Raw genomic sequence first — 21,160 nt, 5'->3', positions numbered from 1 at the left:
TGCAGTTATTTAAAGTCAGATCGATATACACTCTGTCAATGTAGCAAATATGTGTGAATGCGGCTTAAAATGGCTAAACTAATAATCCGATCCGCATTTAGTCATGCGCATGCAACGCAACTACCCTCGCGGGGGAACAAAGAGTAATCAACCGCTTTAACGTGATGAAAATACTAAATCCTGGCATACACATAGAGTAAAGTTATAAAATATGGTTTAGCTACTCACTTTTTCTTCCAGTTGGCTTTATCCCAGAACCCCTTAATCTCTAATCAAGAATCATACAATCAAACGTGGCTCGCAAAATATACGCACATTATGATAATCACAGGTAGGAATAAAATCACAATAGAATACGATGTATAAAGGAACGGGAATTCCCAAAGACGATAACATGGCGGGAAAAACGCTACCGTAAACCGGGGGCAATAAAGACTGCCAACAATTTATTTATATGACGCTTCGGGGAGAAGTTACCCCCAGATCCGGGAAAGGTAAAATCAAGTTGGTATACCGGCCGAAGCGGAATTAGAAGGAATGTTCTTATACAACGTAATCACAGCTAATCTCCTTACTGAACCGATTGAGCGGCGGGATTTATTGATGACGTAAGTTATATTATTATGTTTAGAGATTCAGTTAATATTGCTAGTCGTTATCGTTATGGAAGACAGTGTATGAACCTGGATAGCTGCCTTACGCAGCTGTAACAGATAATCTAAAACTATGATGACAAAAATTTTCAATGGACCATTTTTGTATCGTTTAAAGTTAAACACGGTATTACTAATTAAAATCGGTAATTTCACCATCGGTTTTCATGTATCACCCACACGCGTATTAAACAGACAAGGGATAAAGCCTTTACTTCCGACGCCGCGATGGCTCGGGCTGTCAGCGCCGTGATATCAACCTGTCGATGTTGATGTTTCAATCTGTAGGGATGGAATCGATGTTTTAATAGACCTGCAAATCGATTGTCATGTAGAGTTACATGGTGTTGTGTTTCATCATTGTACTGGCGTGTCCACACATGCCGCCGGCTTATGCCGCCGGGTTTTCGGCCGGCTTTCAAAATGCCTTGCCAGTGTTTCAGGCCACTGAAATCAATCTGGAGTATCTGATCGAATAGTCTTTTAATATCCAGTTCCTGATCTTCTAACATCGGGTGTTTCACTATCGATGGGATTTCTATATGAAAAATCTAACTTACTTCTCATATTTTTAATGTTTTTGCACCCAATAAAGTAGAATAGCAGGTTATGTCATGAAACAATTGGTTGTCATTATCAGATACACATACAGTAGCTACATGTGGCGTATTACGGCCACAGCGGATTATACAGTAAATTCCGGCGGCTTAACTGCTCAGCGGTTTCGTTGCCGTCAGCGTCAACGCTCGGATTTGCTGTACCTACGGGGAAAATGTATCAGTCCAGCAGGATTGTTATCGGGCCTTGGTAATACAGGTCTTTTGCCATACGGTATCACAAACAAGCTTAGCCAATACTCGCCGGAATGCAGATCCAGTAGACACGTTATAGGACGGCTGTAACAATTGTAAATTCCAGCGGCTTTTCGTCTTAACAGCGACGTATCAGAGGGATAGAACGGTCGAGTTTATTTTCACTCTATATCTAGATATTTGTAGGTATCTTTGACTACACAGAGTCAGTTGGACTAGTAAAAATTACAATTTGATAAGTTATTAAAAACAAGTACCTAATGATAATTCATTTTATAAGAAAATTGCAATTGGTAAATGAGCAGTTTCATGATTTAATTTTTTTTTATACCAAGAATATTTTGAATTACCTAATACATTTTTAAATTGTATTAATCCTTTATTATTGTCATGAAATGTAAATCTATCTGAAGCTCTATCTGAATTTCAATATAAAATGCGCATGAGCTTCATGCTATGAACCGGACTATCGTGAAAAGCTGAGTGAGTTGTTTCGGTCAATTTGTAACATGCACCACACGAGACAGTCGATATCGGAACTTTATCCTGCCATAGTTTACAGAAGTACCTAACCTACTAACTTTTATATTATCTACTAACCTTTCAGGTTGCAATGGGTATATTTGATCCCCTGTACTCATTCTTTATATTTTGTTTTTCGGAACCAAGCACTAGCAAAGAACTAGGCTGCATGTGTCCATTTTTCTAATACGATCCATATATATCACCGCTACAAAGTGTGCGCTGACATTAATCAGGGTTGTCGCGATAGCAAGTGAGTTGTTTTGATCAATATGTCACGGTAGCCAACCGATACCTCCAAAACAAATAGTGCCTATTTGCTTGCTGTCGCCCGTCTCGGCTTGCCGCAGCATGTAAACGGATTCTTAATTTCATGGCTCGTTTGTTCATTCCCCACGTGGTGCTACGGCTAGATTGAAGTGCTTAGAATGCAGACTGAGCAAAAATAAACTTTAAGCTTTATTTATTCAGTACAGGTGTACTTAACATTATACGCTATGATTACCGATTATGATGAGTTTTTCCGTAAATATGGCGCTAATATAGTTTTAAGAAAAAAAAGCCTCTTTTTAAAATAAGAGTACTGCTCTGTGAGCAGATCTAGGAAAGATAGTGCGGGAAAATAAATGAAAAAAAAAACACAAACACAAAAGAAAAACCTGAAATGCCTTCTGTGTTCCCCTTATTGCCTAAGAAGAGTCTTAAGTAGGTAACTATTACGTCATAGTTTCCCCATTTATTGCAAATATAATTTTTCCATTAATAATAATGTAGTTCCACTGTAATTGGCTTTGGATATTGGTTCTATTACCCAAGTGGATTTCCATGATCAAGCAGTACGAATGTCAGTTACGAGGAAACTTCATTTGCCCATTCCTTGGCGAGTTAATATTATTATATCCGATGGCTGACGCGATGAAACGTTACGCTTAATATTACTTGTATGTGTGGATATTTACAGCTTGGTCTAGCTACTATAGCACAGAACCAATTATTCTTCATTCATTATAAATCAGATGCCTACATACAATTTTATCATTCCTGAAGCAAAACTCCAAATTTTGAAACTAGGTAAGTCTACTTTCTAAAATTTTGTATAAAAATCTAGTTACTTTTACTCGTAGTTCGTTGAAATTGTTAAATTGTAAGGGATGATCAGTACCTTTAGAATGATAAAATAAAAAGTATGAAAATATTTGGACTAGTTCAGTCGACGGTAGTAATACCGGAACAACGTTAGCAATTTAGATTTTACTGCCTGAATTTTTAGCGCGCGACACATGTAACGAGAGCGATTTACGAGATACACGACACTATGTAAACACATTAAAAGAGCCTAGTTTAAAAACTGTCCGAGTGAGTTCTGTCCGGCCCGGACCGGACATGCAAGGCAAGGCCATCCCTTGGGAGGTGCGACTCGGCACTCGCGGTCACGTATAAATTACTCTGAGGGGAACGGCCCTCTCTTTGTTGTCCCAAACTTACTTTCTTCTAAGGTTTAAATCCTGACTTGAATTACGACGGAGCAGTTTAAAGAACTCTTCGGCGACCGTGACGCTATTACGGTTGAATCAAATAAGTGTCAAGCGTTTTTGGGTAAACGCTTTTTCAGGGTTGCTGTCACTTAATAAGTTTTATAGTTGGTGAGTTCAATGAGTAAACTTTTTATCACTTTGAATGGGTCCGCTGCAGAGCAAGTTGCCCAGAGAAGCTGTCTGGCACAATCTAAGTACTTCTACTTCTTGGTCTTTTGTTAATGGCCATGAACTTGGGTTCTGTTCTCTTTCCACATTGTGTTCTCTACATTCTTAGGAAAAAGGTACATCATTTGTAATTTAGCCAATCCTAAGAGATAGTAGATACAAACACGCAAATTATATTACACATAGGTAAAGGTATCATTTTCTTAGAAAATCGTGTTCACAGGACCCTAACAATGAAAAATGAATAACCTTTCTTAACAGATTCATTTGAAACGCCGTCTAATATTCTGTAGCGAATATTGTTACACTCACAAGTGTTGACGACGGATCCACCTAGGCACCTACTTACAAGATGAGCGATGGTGTCGTGACTCATCTGCTCGCAAATTAACAGCTCTGATGAATGCGCTGCGACACGTAGCCAGCCTCCTTAGACCCCTGACCACGGAGGGGGTTCCCCTTAAAACAACTGCCGGTTTTATCAATGAGAGGGGGGTAGGGGGCCAGGGCGGGCTGGTCGGCATAGGTAGGCGCGGCGCGGCTACAGTTGATGTATCACTTTCATAACGTCCATGGTTAATTAGTGTCAAATTACAGCGCTAATGTTTTTCGGCCCAGCCTGCTGCCTCCGGATTGCTGCTAGATGAGTTTTTCAGCCAGATTGAGCGGTGCTAGGTAAAAGTTTAATAAACCTGTGTTAATTAAAAATTCATTCTATGTACCTATAAGACTTCTTTATTATTAGGCCCATAAGTATTAATGAGACACAATTTAGCGGAAAAACAAATACTTAAACGTCAGTCAAGTTCCACCTTTCTTTTGTATTCCAAAATATCGTGATAGCATAGTGCGCTGCTATTTCCCATATTTCAGTCATGTATTTTTTTATTCAATAAACCTTTGTTTTGTATAAAAAATTCAAAAGTTTTTAGAAGCTGGCTCGGCTATGCCGTAATGTCGTAAACATTTCATAGTGTTTTTACGACATTACCCAACGGCCTCCGCACTGTCCACGCTTTTAGGTTGTTTTAGCCCACGGTAATAAAAAATATTTTATAACTGTATCATTACAATTGACAGGTCAATATTTGAACAGGACTATTTACTAGTGAAACCGTACCTACTTATGTAGAAGTGAAAATAGTACTTCGTGACGACATAGGTAATTAACCTGCTTATAAACGCTACCTACACACGCTCATAAAAACTGACACCTTAATAAAAGTATTTTCATTTTTCATTTTCACTTACTTTTTGCACTTAAGTATTTATTGCCAGGGCATTTTCTCCCAGTCAATCTTTGTTCCAAACAGAAGAATCAAATTATCCTTTCGTTTCACATAGAATGAAATAATTTCATTCAATATTTCATCTTGGACAATAAAAAGTGCACGTGCACCAATATAAAATAAAAAACAATTGTAATTAATAAACCAATGAATTACCTCATTGTTATCATACATAACAATTTTCCGATTGAAAAGATACAACAATTACACGCGTTGTCCACTCAATATGGACTTGTACTAATTAAAATTATCAACGTGACACAATCGCACAATCATTAAGTTTTACGCACAGACTGCCCTAATTAAGTTAATTATTCGTAAACATTAAATTCAAACGGTATTGTTAGTGTGTTTAAAATCGATGGAGTAAAGCTAACAAATGGAGCCTACACAATGTTTATTGAAGGCAAACAACGAAGTTAGTAAGCAACAACCTTTGCCCGGGGCGTTTTGAAATAACTACAAGTTTGAAGTTGAATGTCGGGTTAGGTCACAGGCGCAGGATCGGGCGAGACTTGATACTGAGGTTATAAGCTTCATAAATTATGATGAGCATTAACTAATGCTCTAAAAGTACTATTTTGGGGTGTAGAGATTAGTTTAATATTCATAATAGGCTTAATCTAATTAGTGGCCAATGCCCGCGTCTTTACAGCTTTCGTCTCTAAAATCATGTCTAATACTATTACTCTTTCTCGATTGATGAATGTGTCTGTACTAACTTAATATGATAGTTAAACTTTTCATGCTCTGTGAAGAAATAGCACCATCTGTTTATATTAGAGCTTATTATTAGGATTTAACTCACAAATATTTTTTTTGCTACAAGAAGAAAAATGTTCTTTCCTTCCTTTTTTTTCATCCGAAAGACGTCTCTAGAACAGAACAAAGACAATTTCTAGGGGAGAGCCCTAGAAATTGTCCTGAAAATTTAAGAAGTAAATACCTAACAACAAAATTCTTCTAAGAGTAATTAACCTGTGAAATCTGCATCTCAAATTCGAATACCTACATTAGACCATTCAAATACTTGGAAGGCTTTTCGATGTAAACTTGCGGTGGGCGATGCTCATTAATTCTCACTAGTTCGTCCCGCGGCGCCCTTCGTGCGGCCCGAACATAAATTCCAGATAACTTGGACAAACAGAGACTCCAAATAAGCACACCCTTTACAATGTGCCCCCAGCGACATCCTCGCTCGTGAACTGCGATAAATAAATTAACTTACTTTCCGTGGCCTACAGTGGCGCAAGTTTTTTTAATACAGGTGGTCAATTAAGTACTTTAATTCTAGTTAATTGTCCTTTAAAATCAAAGATTAAAATTAACATGTATAGTTGTACATTAATGTACAATATTGAAGTAGAGATAGACATTGACAGAAGGGCGCTATCAATACTGAGTTATTAAAGCTCAAATTTTTGCCACTTGACGGTTCAAAATCGTTTGACTATCATCTCATCATATTCGACTATAAATAGTGAGTGTCTTATACAATGTCACGGAAGTTTATTTTAGTATCAAAAGCGCCTAGTCAAGCGTGAAAGTCACTTGAAAGCTTCGACAAGGTAGCCAATAACTCTGTAGCTCAGTGGTTAAAGTTTGGGATCTTAAGGCAGTCGATTATTTCAAATGACTAACCCTGGTCTAAAGTGTAATCTATTTATAATCCAGTTTTTAATTCGAGTACGAAAAGGAACAAATAATGACTGAGCAATCTCTGTGGCGACCTTATAAGAGAAAGGCAAACTTTACTAGTTTTTGAAACAATACAAAAGAACTTAATTACACAAAGGAGCAGCTTAACATATTTTTTATTGATGGGTAAAGAATATTTGAATGGTTTCTAATAATAAACCGATCAAAAATTAAGACCTTTCAAAACAAGTAACATTTTTCATTAATAATTCTCCCAGAATCAATTGTTAAAAGATTCTAAGAAAAACGTTTACCTAATTAGCCCGAATAACTTGGTAGAATTCCTTAACAATTTATTGCGATGGAGATTCCTTTTCAGAATAATTTTACAGTGGAAAGGAAATGTTATTACCTGAAAGCAAAGGAAGTAGTTCTTAATGATATCATTTCCACAAATCAAACATACAAGTTTCGACGTTGAAAATGACTCGGCACCCATGCTGAAACACTATTTACGTAAATAAACTCGTTCCGTTAAGGCGGCACGCTGGCGCAGCTTCGTTTAAACTTTTAATCGCTTTCGAGCCGTGATAAACAAATTTTAATTAAGTTTTAATATCACCGCGTAATTGCTGACGCGAACGGCTATCGCGATCCTTGTTTATGAATATTTTAACTTTATGATTTAACGAAAATGCCACCCTCATCCCCTATTAGGATCTCTCTGTAATTCGTCTGCTCTTAAAATCACCAAAGAGCATAATAAGGTCGACCGCAACTGAGCATTCCGCATTAAAATGACCAAAAGTTTTCTCAATCCGGAGTTTTGAGCTTTCTCCTCCATTTGTCCCTTGGCATATTTTTTATTTATCAACTTAAGTTCTTTCTTTGTTTCTACCAGGCTTATTGTTAATTTCATTGTGTAACGGTCTCACTGAGGAAGTTTTTACGTAGCATTGGCTTCCCTGCAAATTGTTTACGGCTCGTAAAAAACTCGCCTCCTTTTTTACGCCAGCGCTTCAATTAGTAAAATCTTTTTGCAAGTTTACGGTGTTAAAGGAATATCTGACATAAATATCTGATTTCGTGACGCATCTTATTTATGGACACAAATCTAAATTCATGATTTGTGGTTAGCTATATAAATATTATGAAACGACGTCAAGTAACCATGCTATGATTGATTATGACATCACTTAAGTAAGAACGGTACTGGAATTGAATCAAGCAACAAAAAGCCGAGCCCTCCAACTGAATTCAAATACAGTAAAAATTCTTTGTGTTCGACTTGACAAGTGAAATCGAGATAATACCACCATTTTTCATCTCCGAGGAGTGTGGACGATGCGACGCTATTCTCAACGAATTGTACCTCCGGGCATGAATTTAATCTTGGGATTTGGTGTGTCAGAATCATAAGGACCGTCACTTGGAGATATTCGCTCTGCTCAGCTTACTTAAGTACTTATATTTCGTCTTGTTTGTTGCAAATGTTTATTGCGACGAATCAGGGAACAACGGCGCAAACTTCAAGTGCCGTCTGCTATTTGACTGCAACGTAAAATATGAGAGATGGCATGCAGTAGTGATGATAGCAGTCGGATCTTGACAGCAATTGCACTTCGTATTTTTCTTGGGAATAAGATTTGCTTAGATGTTTTTGAAGTAAAGAAAAACAAAATATCGGTAATTTTTCTACAAAAGTTTCTAACATGCGATCTAACAGGTGTCTAAAAGTCTCAATAGAGGCACAAAGTTTAATCATTATTCCAATTTCATTAAATTGGAATACCTGCCACAAGGGAGATAGAATTTAATATTAATTTACATACAGTACAGTTCAAATTAAATAACAAAACCAAACGATCAAAACTGCTTCACAAAACAACAAAAATGACAAAAAGAAATAAGTAATAATGTCACAGAATAAAAGTAGCATATTTTGCATTAGCAGCACAAAACATACAATAAGCTGCTACCAAAGGCCATTAAACGGCGTCTTAACCTCTTTACGTCCAGAAGATAAAGCCGTGTCGCCAGGTAAGCAAGAGGCATTAAAAATCGCTGCAGCAAGCATCAGATGCAATAAATCATAAGTGCATTATATCACGAGCGGGAGCTTCGTTAAGGAAAACAAACCTTTCCTACGGCGCGATCGGATTAATTTTGTACAGGCTTTGTCGTTTTAAGAGGTTATTTTAAAAGTAAACTGATGATCTTAGACACTGCAGCTTAAAGTTTATGCAAACTGGATACTTTTTAAAAAATCCATGAAAAATACTCAAAAGACAATGTTTTATTGGAATTCAAATACCTCTAAGTATTTAATTTAGATAGTGTTGTGGTTGCATTTACTGCATTTTGTTGGATAAAAATTCACATATCTAGCAAACATTTTGGCTCATTAGCCATAGTCATCATTAGGTAGGTACCTAGGCTTTGATGATAAAAATCCATATTTTCGATTCTATACCAAATTAATAAAAGGAAATAATCATAGACTACAAAAATTCAAAAAACTATTTTCCGAACGATTCACCAAAACTACAACTCCGACGATCAACCGGCATTCAGCTGCAGACAGCAGATTACAAGTTGCAGTTACGGCTAATGAATGCGCGGGATTATGGTGTGGCGACGCGCGCCCAATTACACAAAAGTTGCCTGACACCGGGAATCCCGCGGGAATCCCGGGAATCCCCGGTGATGCCTTACCCGCTGCTACTTTCGGCACCATATTTGTAGGCTTGCTTTAACTCCTTTTGAAGTGTTTAAGGTTTATGGACAACTGAAACTTATCGCAGCGGACGCACTGAAAGAATGGGTTTTAATGCGCTGAAAAGGATGATGGGCACAAATGTATGGAAAGTGGTACCCGCTCCAATAGCCATAACCAATATATATTTTAAAAGGCCTTTAAATGTAGGAAAATGTCTGCTATGGGGCCAGTTCTAATTCACGTTTTGAATGCAGTAATTCCACTAAGTAAATGAAAGTATAACACAATCATCCATGTATACGAGTATGCACTATCACTACAATCTATTAATAATCCTAACCATAAGAAACATTGAAAAGAAAAGGATTATACCTACGATGAACTACCCAAGCTATTAGCCCTTTATTCGCTTTCATCATCATCATCATGATCATTTTAGTCATAGGACGTCCAGTTGAACATAGGCCTCCCCCAATGATTTCCACAATGGCCGGTTGGTGGCGGCTTGCATCCAGCGCCTTCTCGCTACCTTTATGAGGTCGTCGGTCCATCTTATGGGTGGATTTATTGAGTCTTGTGGGTTTATTCGCTTTAGCAACCCATAATAAAACTCTTAAGAAGTAATAAAACTTTAACCCCTTTATTAATAAAAGTTACACCCTAGTTAACTCTGGCTTAAATTGTCATTTGGTATGGAAATGTCATTTTAATCCATGTTTCTTCCTAGGTGTAACTTTTTATTAAGAAAGGGGTAGTAGTTCTTTAAATAAAAATATTTATTTCACAATTATCCCTATCAATAATTATTATAGAGTTAAGGAAGGATGCTGGAGCAGTAAACCCTTCATACCTCGCATAACCTAAGTACCATACGATGGACACGTTGATACTTTGGTTACACAAAAAGTATGTTTATCTTCGAACGCAACCAGATCTGAGGCTGGTGGCCATAGTAAATGTTGTTCGTCTTGGTAAGACCTTTCAAATGACACTACAAACATAACTATTGGAGCCGGGTACCATTCTGCAAAAAAGTATGTTTATCTTCGAACACAACCAGATCTGAGGCTGGTGGTCATAGTAAAAGTTATTCATCTTGGTAAGACCTTTCAAACGATACTAGACACATATCTATTGGAGCCGGGTACCATTTTGCCCATTGTCCTTTATGAATTGGTAAAAGTTGTAAATTGTTATTTTTATGAACTTGTGTCGCATGAATGGTCCACATTGTCTGCCTTTTTGTATTGAAAATTATTTTGACTATTCGCAACTCTTTCAACTCTTTCAACTCTTTTACGGAATGAATAGGTTAAAAATTTAACTGTTATGTAGTTTTAAATAAATAAAAAGTAAAATGTTTGTAAGCTCTGAAAACGTATGTAAAATATAAAAAGATTTTCATTTCATCATCTTATTTTGGTGTATTGTTTCACTATTCATTAGAGCTTGGAACAAATATTACCTTAATTACCTAATGTACTTCCCAAAACAATACTGGTATTACCATTCATAATCACTTTACTACTCGAAACAAAAAGGCTCAATGTAAACCACATCGTACTAAACCTAACAAGTAATTTTATTCAGCAGTAAACATTAATTCTGAACTGTATAACGAGTAGAATCCTCGTATTGTAAGCTCGCTTATAGTTCCCAGTAGAAATAAGCGGCCGTAAAAGCTTTCCGTCGACATTTTTATATTGCACGCATCCGTACCCCGCACGTACAAGTAACATACAAGTATAATGCTTTGAATTTTAATGAAAACTGCGATGAAATAAAGCTAGGTGGCAATGAGAGCACGGTTCAATCAGTTGGTTTGATGTTTGAAAGAAGAATTGTGAGTTTTCGTTTCAGTTTGCGCAATTTATTTGGCCACAATAGAAACAAAATAGACTTCTAGAATTCAGGTTAAATCCACCCAAGATTTTTATTTCAGATAAAGCTTCAAAATTATGCTTTTATCCACTTTCTCATTTTATAAATCCAGATCAGGTATTATTCCGATTATATCGAGGTGCATTTAATTAAACTAGAAAATACGAAAATACACTTTGCATTGCAGAGTTTAAACGGGTATTTCTGCTTAAAAAAGCAAAATTCAATACTAAGTTTCATATTATCAGTATCAAATCCGATCTACGTGCCTTCGTATAATCAGGCGGATAAAAGAGGCGTGCTCATCTCATTCCGGCGTTTTAAGATTTTATAAAATATCGCCGTGGTATCTCACGCAGCGGGGTTTTGCTTTGTTCCGATTGTTATTATCTGCATTAGTAGGTATTTAATGTCGAGAACCTTATCTGGATAATTAGTTATTTAGATTAAATCTTGTTAGTTAGGCTAAAGATTTCGCTAACGTGAATATAGAGTTTTGTCTCAAGAATCAGAAAAATAAGAAGGCAAAGAAGAATTATTGTTTGATAGGTTCTAATAGGTTCTAGTGGATTTTCAGATTTAGAGCTTGATGTCTGCAGCTGTTGACGTTTTCAGTGGATAAAGCATCTTAGTTACGCTACAGACACACGACCTGAAAGAAAAGCAACTCATGTAGGTAGGTGCAGTTACTAAGAATGGTAACAGTTCATTAAAGTTTGCTGATTGTCACGAAGGTGGTAACGCCTGTCAGCGATTCAAGTAATTTAGTGGGAATTAGAACGTCTATTATATTGCAAGGATAGATAAAAAGTCTTGAATGAATGATATCCCCTCTACGGTATTTTTAAACGAAAGAAAGACAAAACTTCACAAATACACCATAACTACAAAGTAGGGTAAACCGTATAGCTATTGCCCACTTAAAGATTTAAAACACATGGAGATGAAAAATTAAAGAAAGTATTTTAATTATCGACCATTTATGACTTTTTTCTTATAACTCAATAAACTGTTAAACAGAATATTAACAGTTTTTAGTTAAAACTTACGTAACTTAGAAAATATTTAAATAAATTTAAAATCCTCCAAAAAGTACAGTCATTGCCCATTACTTACACTAATTGCCCACATCAAAGCACAGTAATTGCCCAGTATCTTAAAACAAAATAATCAATTTTAAAATGACAAAATAGGCTTTAAATAAACAAAACAAAACATTAAACTTAAATTCTAGTAGTACAGTCTTCAAAATTTCAAAATAAATTGCGTTTGGCCTTATTAACACATTATCAAATATTTCTTGAGCTGATATTGATGAGTCAGAATCGGTAGAGACAGAATCATCTACTTCAAAACATAGATGACGCAAAAATTTGAATTTTATACGTATTTATTTTTTATCTTCTTTGATATCAGTTCAAGTGGTTGCTCAGAATGTTCAATTAGCTGTTGGTTATTCTTCCCTAAAGTTGTATCTATTTCCTTACAATTAACATTTTCACTAGTAGATTTAACGTAGGATTTTCATTTTTTGTACTTGCGTTTGAATTTTTATCAATTTTTTCAAGCCAAACCATATTTTTCAGCAATTTATCTTGTAGATAAATTGTTGGATACATCTTGTACAGCTTCGAGCGCTTTTTGCAAATTTTCTATGCTATATTGAACTTTTGAAGTCTTTGGCATACTGAAAATGAAACATTAAAAGCCATTTCAATATTTATGCCTGTAAATTGCAAAACAAGTCTAGCAATGAGCAACTTTAACACTGCTACTCATAGAGGAATTCCTCTATGCTGCTACTGCATGGTGGCATCACTCTAATAATAATTGCCCTGGGCAATAACTATACATCAACATATGGCAATAACTGAAATGATGGTGGGCAATAACTAAAAATATACAGATTTACGTGCAGTGATTACCCACCGTTAAAATGACCGTTAGATATCAAATTTTATCAGTTATTTTCATTGATAATGGAGAAAACACTTATAATTTCATCATGACTATACACCATTAGTTGAATATTAAATAACTTGCAAAAAATATTTAACCTCTAAGCAAGTAGTTCCTTAGTAAAATTGTTAAAGTCTTTACCTGTTTGAGTAACATTTTCACCCGTCTTGACAAAATCCGCCATAACTGTTTTTTTTAGTGTTTCCTATTGTAAATTTTAAATCTACTGTACATTGATCTCGGAGCCATCTACTTAGTCAATTCAAATCTAACTAGAGTGATTCAAAGTCAGAACCTGACAATATTATTCTTAAAGCGGGTAATCACTACCAGTGGGCAATCACTCTCTGGTTTACCCTACATTAATGTTTACAATATCGTCAATGATGCAGAGTATTCAAAGCAAGTTCGTGTTGCACGGACAACAAAGCGCGAGTCACGTAAGCGCATCCCTAGCGGCCGCGGGCCGTGGACCGCATAAATAGTTAAATCTACTACTCTAATACAATTTGTAGTAAACCATGATCCCGACGCTAAGGTCGCATTATCGGATTGGAAAAAACTGTTACTGAACAATTATGCGACACACAAAATGAAGCTTAAGCGCGTGGCCGCTAAGTTGGTATTTGTTTGCGAGTGCAGACGTGAGTGCGAGGCGAGTTTTACAATGTTCATGTGACGGCAGGACCTTTTTGTTGGGCCTTTTGTGCGGAGAATCCGCGATGCCCCCGGGGTCGTCGGGCACGATTTCCATTACACGAGAGAGTTTTTCGAGTAGACTTTCGCTTTTAGAAAATTTTACAAAACATTTAATCAGGTTTTTGACTGGGCCGTTATCGACTGTTTCAGTGACGCGTAGAATGCCCAAAATTGATTTAAGGTGCACTTTGGCATGAAAAAAAGGTACAGCTTTGAATCAATTAAAACATACGGACATAGTAGATATAGATTATATATGTACCCGTACGTGGGTTCAATTCACGCCTTAGGCAGTTCGGTTTTTTCAAGTTGTTTATAGGTAGGTAATTTAGTTTGAGATGAGATGCAACTCGTAACGCTTAAAAATTATAATACCATAGATAATTACGTAGTTTTATATTGATAAGTAAGTAAGTAATACGATGTGTCTAAAATTTGTTTTTCGTTAAATCTTTTTACCAATTAAAATGAGTTAAGCTAGTAGGTATTATATTTTCGTGTAATCTTGGTGGTCGAGTGGTACGTACGAACACACGTCGCCTTAGCAATTCTAACATCCTATTACGTTAAATCAAAAGTAATTCACTCCGCTCCTACATTAACAACGATTCCTTGAATTGCAGGGCGGGTATTAGTGCAGCGGATCGGCCTCAGCCGTGGTCCAAACGGTGCAATATCGGCGGAGCACGTCCAGCCAGTATATCGGCGTCAATCTAGGGCTCATCGCCTGGATCGCATGAGGCTGGCATTCGGTAGATGTACAGTCGACATTTGCAATTATAACATCTTATTACATTGTCATATTAATATTTGACAATATTATTATTATTATCAAAAGTAATTCACTCCGTTCCTACATTAACAATGATTCCTTGAATTGCAGGGTGGGTATTAGTGCTGCGGATCGGCCTCAGACGTGGCCCAAGCGGCGCAATATCGGCGGAGCACGTCCAGCCAGTATGTCGGCGTCGATCTACAGCTCACCGCCTGGATCGCATGAGGCTGGCATTCGGTAGATGTACAGTCGACATTTGCAATTCTAACATCTTATTACATTGTCATATTATTATTGAACGATATAATTATTATTATCAAAAGTAATTCATTCCTTTCTTACATTAAAAATGATTCCTTGAATTGCAGGGTGGGTATTAGTGCTGCGGATCGGCCTCAGACGTGGCCCAAGCGGCGCAATATCGGCGGAGCACGTCCAGCCAGTATGTCAGCGTCGATCTAGAGCTCACCGCCTGGATCGCATGAGGCTGGCATTCGGTAGATGTACAGTCGACATTTGCAATTCTAACATCTTATTACATTGTCATATTATTATTGAACGATATTATTATTATTATCAAAAGTAGTTCATTCCTTTCTTACATTAAAAATGATTCCTTGAATTGCAGGGTGGGTATTAGTGCTGCGGATCGGCCTCAGACGTGGCCCAAGCGGCGCAATATCGGCGGAGCACGTCCAGCCAGTATGTCGGCGTCGATCTAGAGCTCACCGCCTGGATCGCATGAGGCTGGCATTCGGTAGATGTCCAGTCGACATTTGCAATTCTAACATCTTACCTATTACATTGTCATATTAATATTTAACAATATTATTATTATTATCAAAAGTAATTCACTCCGTTCCTACATTAACAATGATCCCTTAAATTGCGGGCGGGTATTAGTCCAGCGGATCGGCCTCAGCCGTGGTCCAAACGGCGCAATATCGGCGGAGCACGTCCAGCCAGTATATCGGCGTCGATCTAGGGCTCATCGCCTGGATCGCATGAGGCTGGCATTCGGTAGATGTACAGTCGACATTTGCAATTCTAACATCTTACCTATTACATTATCATATTAATATTTGACAATATTATTATTATTATCAAAAGTAATTCACTCCGCTCCTACATTAACAATGATTCCTTGAATTGCAGGGCGGGTAAGTATTAATGCAGCGGATCGGCCTCAGCCGTGGTCCAAACGGTGCAATATCGGCGGAGCACGTCCAGCCAGTATATCGGCGTCGATCTAGGGCTCACCGCCTGGATCGCATAAGGCTGGCATTCGATAGATCTAGATGTGCAGTCGAAAACACTCAGATTTCCAAATCGCATTTATTTCAACTAAACTAGCGTCCCGCCCCGGCTTCGTACGAGTGCTAAGTATAGATATAAACATCCCTCTCGAATCACTCTTATCTATTAAAAACAGCATCAAAATCCGTTGCGTAGTTTTAAAGATTTAAGCATACATAGGGACAGACACAGGAAAGCGACTTTATTTTATACTATGTAGTGATAAAGCTCCACAGTATTTATTTCGAAGTGGCGTTGTACATTCCCAAACACAAAGTGAAAATATTTTGACAAGATCCATTATCTTAATTTTCTTAGGACCTCAGATAATTTCTAAGTAGTAAGGTATAAAAGTTACATCTGGCTAGTATTCATTACTGAATTAATTTCTTAAAAACATAGCTTACGTACCATTTTTAGGGACTGCCATAAAGAGAGTTACTTACATTTTCTCCTTCTAGGTAGTTGGTTACTCTTCGCTCAGTGTATTGGCTTTTTGTGTAGAAAATTCTCCATCTGTCGCAGTTCAAAGTTACACTTCATTGACGGTAAGTTTCTTACATGTATGACAAATAATAATACACATAAAGGACGAAAACGAGAAAAATCCGACTTGCCAAAAACATCCGACATGTAACAAGGATACATGACTTACTCGGGGACAAAAGTCACGCCGAACATCTGTTAACCAACTTCTTAACTTCTGCGAAAGAACAAAGTGGTATATGTGTCCTGAGGGCTGGGCGAGGCGCGTCGGGGCGCAAGTTTTGGTATAAACCTCACTCAATATAGGACCGACTTTGTTTTGTTTCGAAGCGTGGGCCAACCGCAATGCTACGGCTAGTCGATTTGAATTGAAAACATTACGAATTTTTCGCATATTGTTTAAAGGAATGTTTTTATGAACTGGTAGCAATACGATGGAATGAGTTGGTGAATTTTTTCAAGGAATACTGTCATTCAGAAATGTAATTCCAGAAAATAATGAATGGTTGTCATAATAAATACTGCTACGAAAAATTACAATTTGCGTTTCCAAGGAACTGACAGGCATTGCATTTTCATTACCATTGATTTTAATTACTCGTTGATCAATTACCAGTTGTGTCCACCGCTGCGGAGGGCGACATTACGGGTATTCTGACAGTCGTAATTGCTGAAGTTATTATGTCTGGTGGCAGTACAAATGGGCCCATTCGGCGGAAATATTCGCCGGTGTAATGCCAGGTGATTCCGCCGGTCCCGCCGACAATGCAGTAAAAACGCCCCCTCATAATTACTATCATTTCACTTCCATTTCATTAACATGGACGCTGATCGGCAATCTGCTTTGTAATGCTTCAGGATAAAATTTGCCGTTTATTGTGACATTTCGGTAATCTTGCTTAAGTCGCTGAATGTTTGTTTACCGTTCTTGTAGCAGCCAAAATATTCATACTGTGCTGCAAAATCCTTGACATATGGTATTTGATTTAGAAACCAAGAAATACCAATTTAAGTGTACGTAAATACGTAGAGTTTTCTAGTAAACCAGTTAGTTTAATTCTAAAAAGTAGAGCTTTTCTCTATCTATGTGCGAGTCACTGAAAACTTATAGCGAAGTTTCATTTCGCGATTGCAGCTCCTGAAAGTTGCATTATAATTTGGCGCCTAATGCATTACCTTTAGCAAAATATAACATGCAAGTATTAATTAAATTACTGAAAGGATTAGCCGTTGGGCGGGCCAGCCAGCGACGTGTGGAACGAGGGTAGCAGTGAATTTTCCGCTCCGCCGCGCCGGGAGATGAAGACAGTCTGGAAAACTAAACGCGCACTAAAAGGTTCTCGCTGTGTCCGGCGAAATGGCCGTGTTTGGACGTGTAAGAAGCTTTGGCATTTTCATGGAAGAAAATATGATGGCTTACATTTACTTTTTGAACTCTTGTAACTTTATTCCGATATTTTATGAGCTATTTGTATCAGTTTAATATTATTTACATTAAAGACATAATTGTGGATAAAGGGTTCATTTGATTTTGACACGAGAACATTCTCCGAATCCAAAATTACTGCGAGTATAGCGCAAAATCCACTTCTAAAGCTACCTGAAACGATTACCTTCGCGTTTCAAATTCTCAACTCGCTTTCGGCGAACGCACAACGAATTTCGCAGCCATAGTTTATTACCTATTCAGCGTACTGGCACAAATAAAATTGTATAATGCATAAGCGAATGGCGAGTTTGATTTACGAGGCAGCGGCGCTCCGGCGGGCGGTCACGCGCTGAATAACTAACATAGGGCTATTCAAACCGCGTTGTAGCGCATCACGGCGAACACGGCTAAACGACGTTACGGACTCGTACCGACTTGAATGTAAAGAGGGGTTTAGACCTCGTGTGCTCCGGCCCTAACTCCGAATCACGGCAATTGTTTTCGCCAGACAAAATTAACAGATGGAGGTAGGAATAGACATGCAACTTTCATCTGTATCGAGCTGATTAGACAACATTTGGTTGTTGATTTGAAACAAGCTGGATCACATAAAATAATGAAAGTCAAAGTTTAAAAATTTTACCTCCCTCTGAAACAAAAACAAGACTTTATGTACATAATTAAGGAATAAGTACCTTATCTCCCACTTTGCCAGACACTGTTAAATTTGGAAACCTTGTATATGGCCGAACCTTTCATTTGACCCTTAGAATGTGGTTTCAGAAAATCCCCGAAGGATCCCGCTACATGGTTTCGCTTTCAACAGGACGTTTATTAGAAAATTTTAGTTACGGACTCAACATGACCTTGAGCTGCTTTGTTTTTACTTACCAAAGAAATTAATTAGTAAACGAACAAAAATTTATCTGCATAACCGATAAAAGAAGACTATTTTGCACTCATACAAAATATGATTTTTGTATAATTATTTTTATGTATTAAACATACATAAATCTATGCGTAAACATACATACATCCTCATTTTTACTCCTATAACCGCCATGAATTATCGGGCTTATTATACTAATTTGCATCCAGTGGGATTCGAATCCAGAAACTCATCTGACATGGTATTTCATTCTTCGTTTAAGTACTACTACAATGTTGCTTAAATAAATAATGCCATTTAAAGATTAGGCTAGCCTATCATAAACTGCTAGAATAAGTAGCCAATACTATTTCAATTAGCACTCTCACACTTGGCAGTGGGTGTAATAATATTTAGCTTATGGCATAGCTTGCGAGGCGATCGGAACATTAATGTGATCGGAAAGAGGCTAATCAACTAATGGGATCTGATAACCCCTACCACTGGTTCATAGTCGAAGTCGAAGTCCCTCACTGGGACATTATGGGATAACGAAGAGTAAGTAAGTAAATACTTACTCTCACCAGTTGCCGCCACTTGCTAGTGGGTTTGAAATAATGAACTATATGTAGAGCTTCCAGTTGTCGCCACCATAAAGCCCTTTAGACAATATCATCTTTTTTATAATGGAAATGTAAGTAAATACTGTAGCGCGCAAATACCGTAGCGCTCATACTCACTCGCCCGTAGCGCCAACTGGCGCAATGGATTGTATTTTTACTCATTAATTAGCGCTTATTTGATTGGTAAAGTTGATTTTAATAAGGCTAAGTATTCTCGATTGTTAGTTAAATAACACAACATTTTTCTACTTCACGTATTAAAAGTTATTATTTTAACTTTTTTCCTTTACGGTCCATGGTAGGGCCCAGGAGTCGTTGGTTCATGCGATCACAATCAACCGCTCCCACCAGCCCCGTAACTCATAGGTGTTTATGTGTTATCCTACACTAATTATATTGATTTTTACAGCCACAATAATGAAAGAAGTACATTGTGAATAAGAACATAGATTAGGGCATATTGTATGACTATGTAGCGTCTTGTAGCCGAATAGATTTCGAGTAAAAAATATTTCGATAACAGAAATGCCCACTCGTACTTTCACTGATTGTTTGGTTTATTTAACGTTATTTATCACCACAAACACCGAGAAGTTGCGAAATCCACTTCGCCCAGCTTTCTTAAAATCCAACGTCAAAATAAAAATTGCTCTTAAACGAACGGACTTGATCAAGCAAAGCGCCTGGGATTTGAATATAAAATACGATAAAGCAATAAATGCGGCTCTTTCTGATTGCATTATTTAGGTGGCCAGGTATATTTTCCTCTGGAGCGGCGTCAAGTTCCTAAGTGCGCATAAAAACGTAAGCAATCAAGGGGCCAGATGTTTTGCCGAGCACATAAAGCGAGCGGCGTAAATTGACAATTAAGCTCGACTTTCGATACCTTCAAAATATATGCAGTAAAATTTATACGGCGCGTTCGAAACAATAACGTGAAAGTGTGTAAGAGTCGGAAGCATTTGAACACCGATGTTATGGTTGGAGACTGTTTTAAAGCAACAATTTTTGGAAGTGTTCAATCGTAGATTACATAATAAGTAGGTATTTAAGTTTAGGTGGTATATGTATAAAGTTAAGTTAAGTTAGTTAAAGTTAGTTTTAAAAATCATCATAACTTTACTTGTATCTTTGTGCAATGTATCATGTTACATGTAGTAGTGATAACTGCTTATCACAAAATTTAACAGACCCTAACTCGATCGATAAATAGGTTACGATTGTAGGTATATCAATCAATATCAAATCACACAGATGAAAGTATATTACTTAGGACCCTTCAAATAAACACTAAAACAACATTTTAAATAATAGTTAAAATTAAAATAATACAGAGTTTTTATTTCTTCATTCCTGTTTCAGGTTGTGGATAGCTTATGTCTCAATAAACGTGATAAACGAACACCTCGCTATTTTGTAGCGAGTAAAAAGCAGACCTAGTGTATTTTGCTTAGTAATTTATTCAATGGATTATGTCCTAGTTCACGCTTGAATATTCAAATGATTTTACGTATTCAGCCGTCTAGCGTACCGAGTATTTTAGACAAAGGGTTGTTTTACGCAAAAAATGCATACAATCGTGTTTGGGGCTAACTCAGTGAACAATCCAGTGAAAATCGTTTATGTAACGGACATCGAATGGCGATGTAGCGTTATTGTCGCCGAAGCATTAAACTTTATTACCGATTTATTTTTCTTTGACATCAGAGATTTCGTAATGTTTGTCTTTTTATGAGCTTGTGAACAGTCTGTGTAATCGCTCTTTGATAGCGGCTATTTATTTCGGCCCGCGCGGAGCGGCGATAAAC

Source organism: Ostrinia nubilalis, chromosome 7, assembly GCF_963855985.1.
Source record: "Ostrinia nubilalis chromosome 7, ilOstNubi1.1, whole genome shotgun sequence".
Taxonomy (NCBI): domain Eukaryota; kingdom Metazoa; phylum Arthropoda; class Insecta; order Lepidoptera; family Crambidae; genus Ostrinia; species Ostrinia nubilalis.
Note: the sequence above shows the minus strand (reverse complement) of the source record.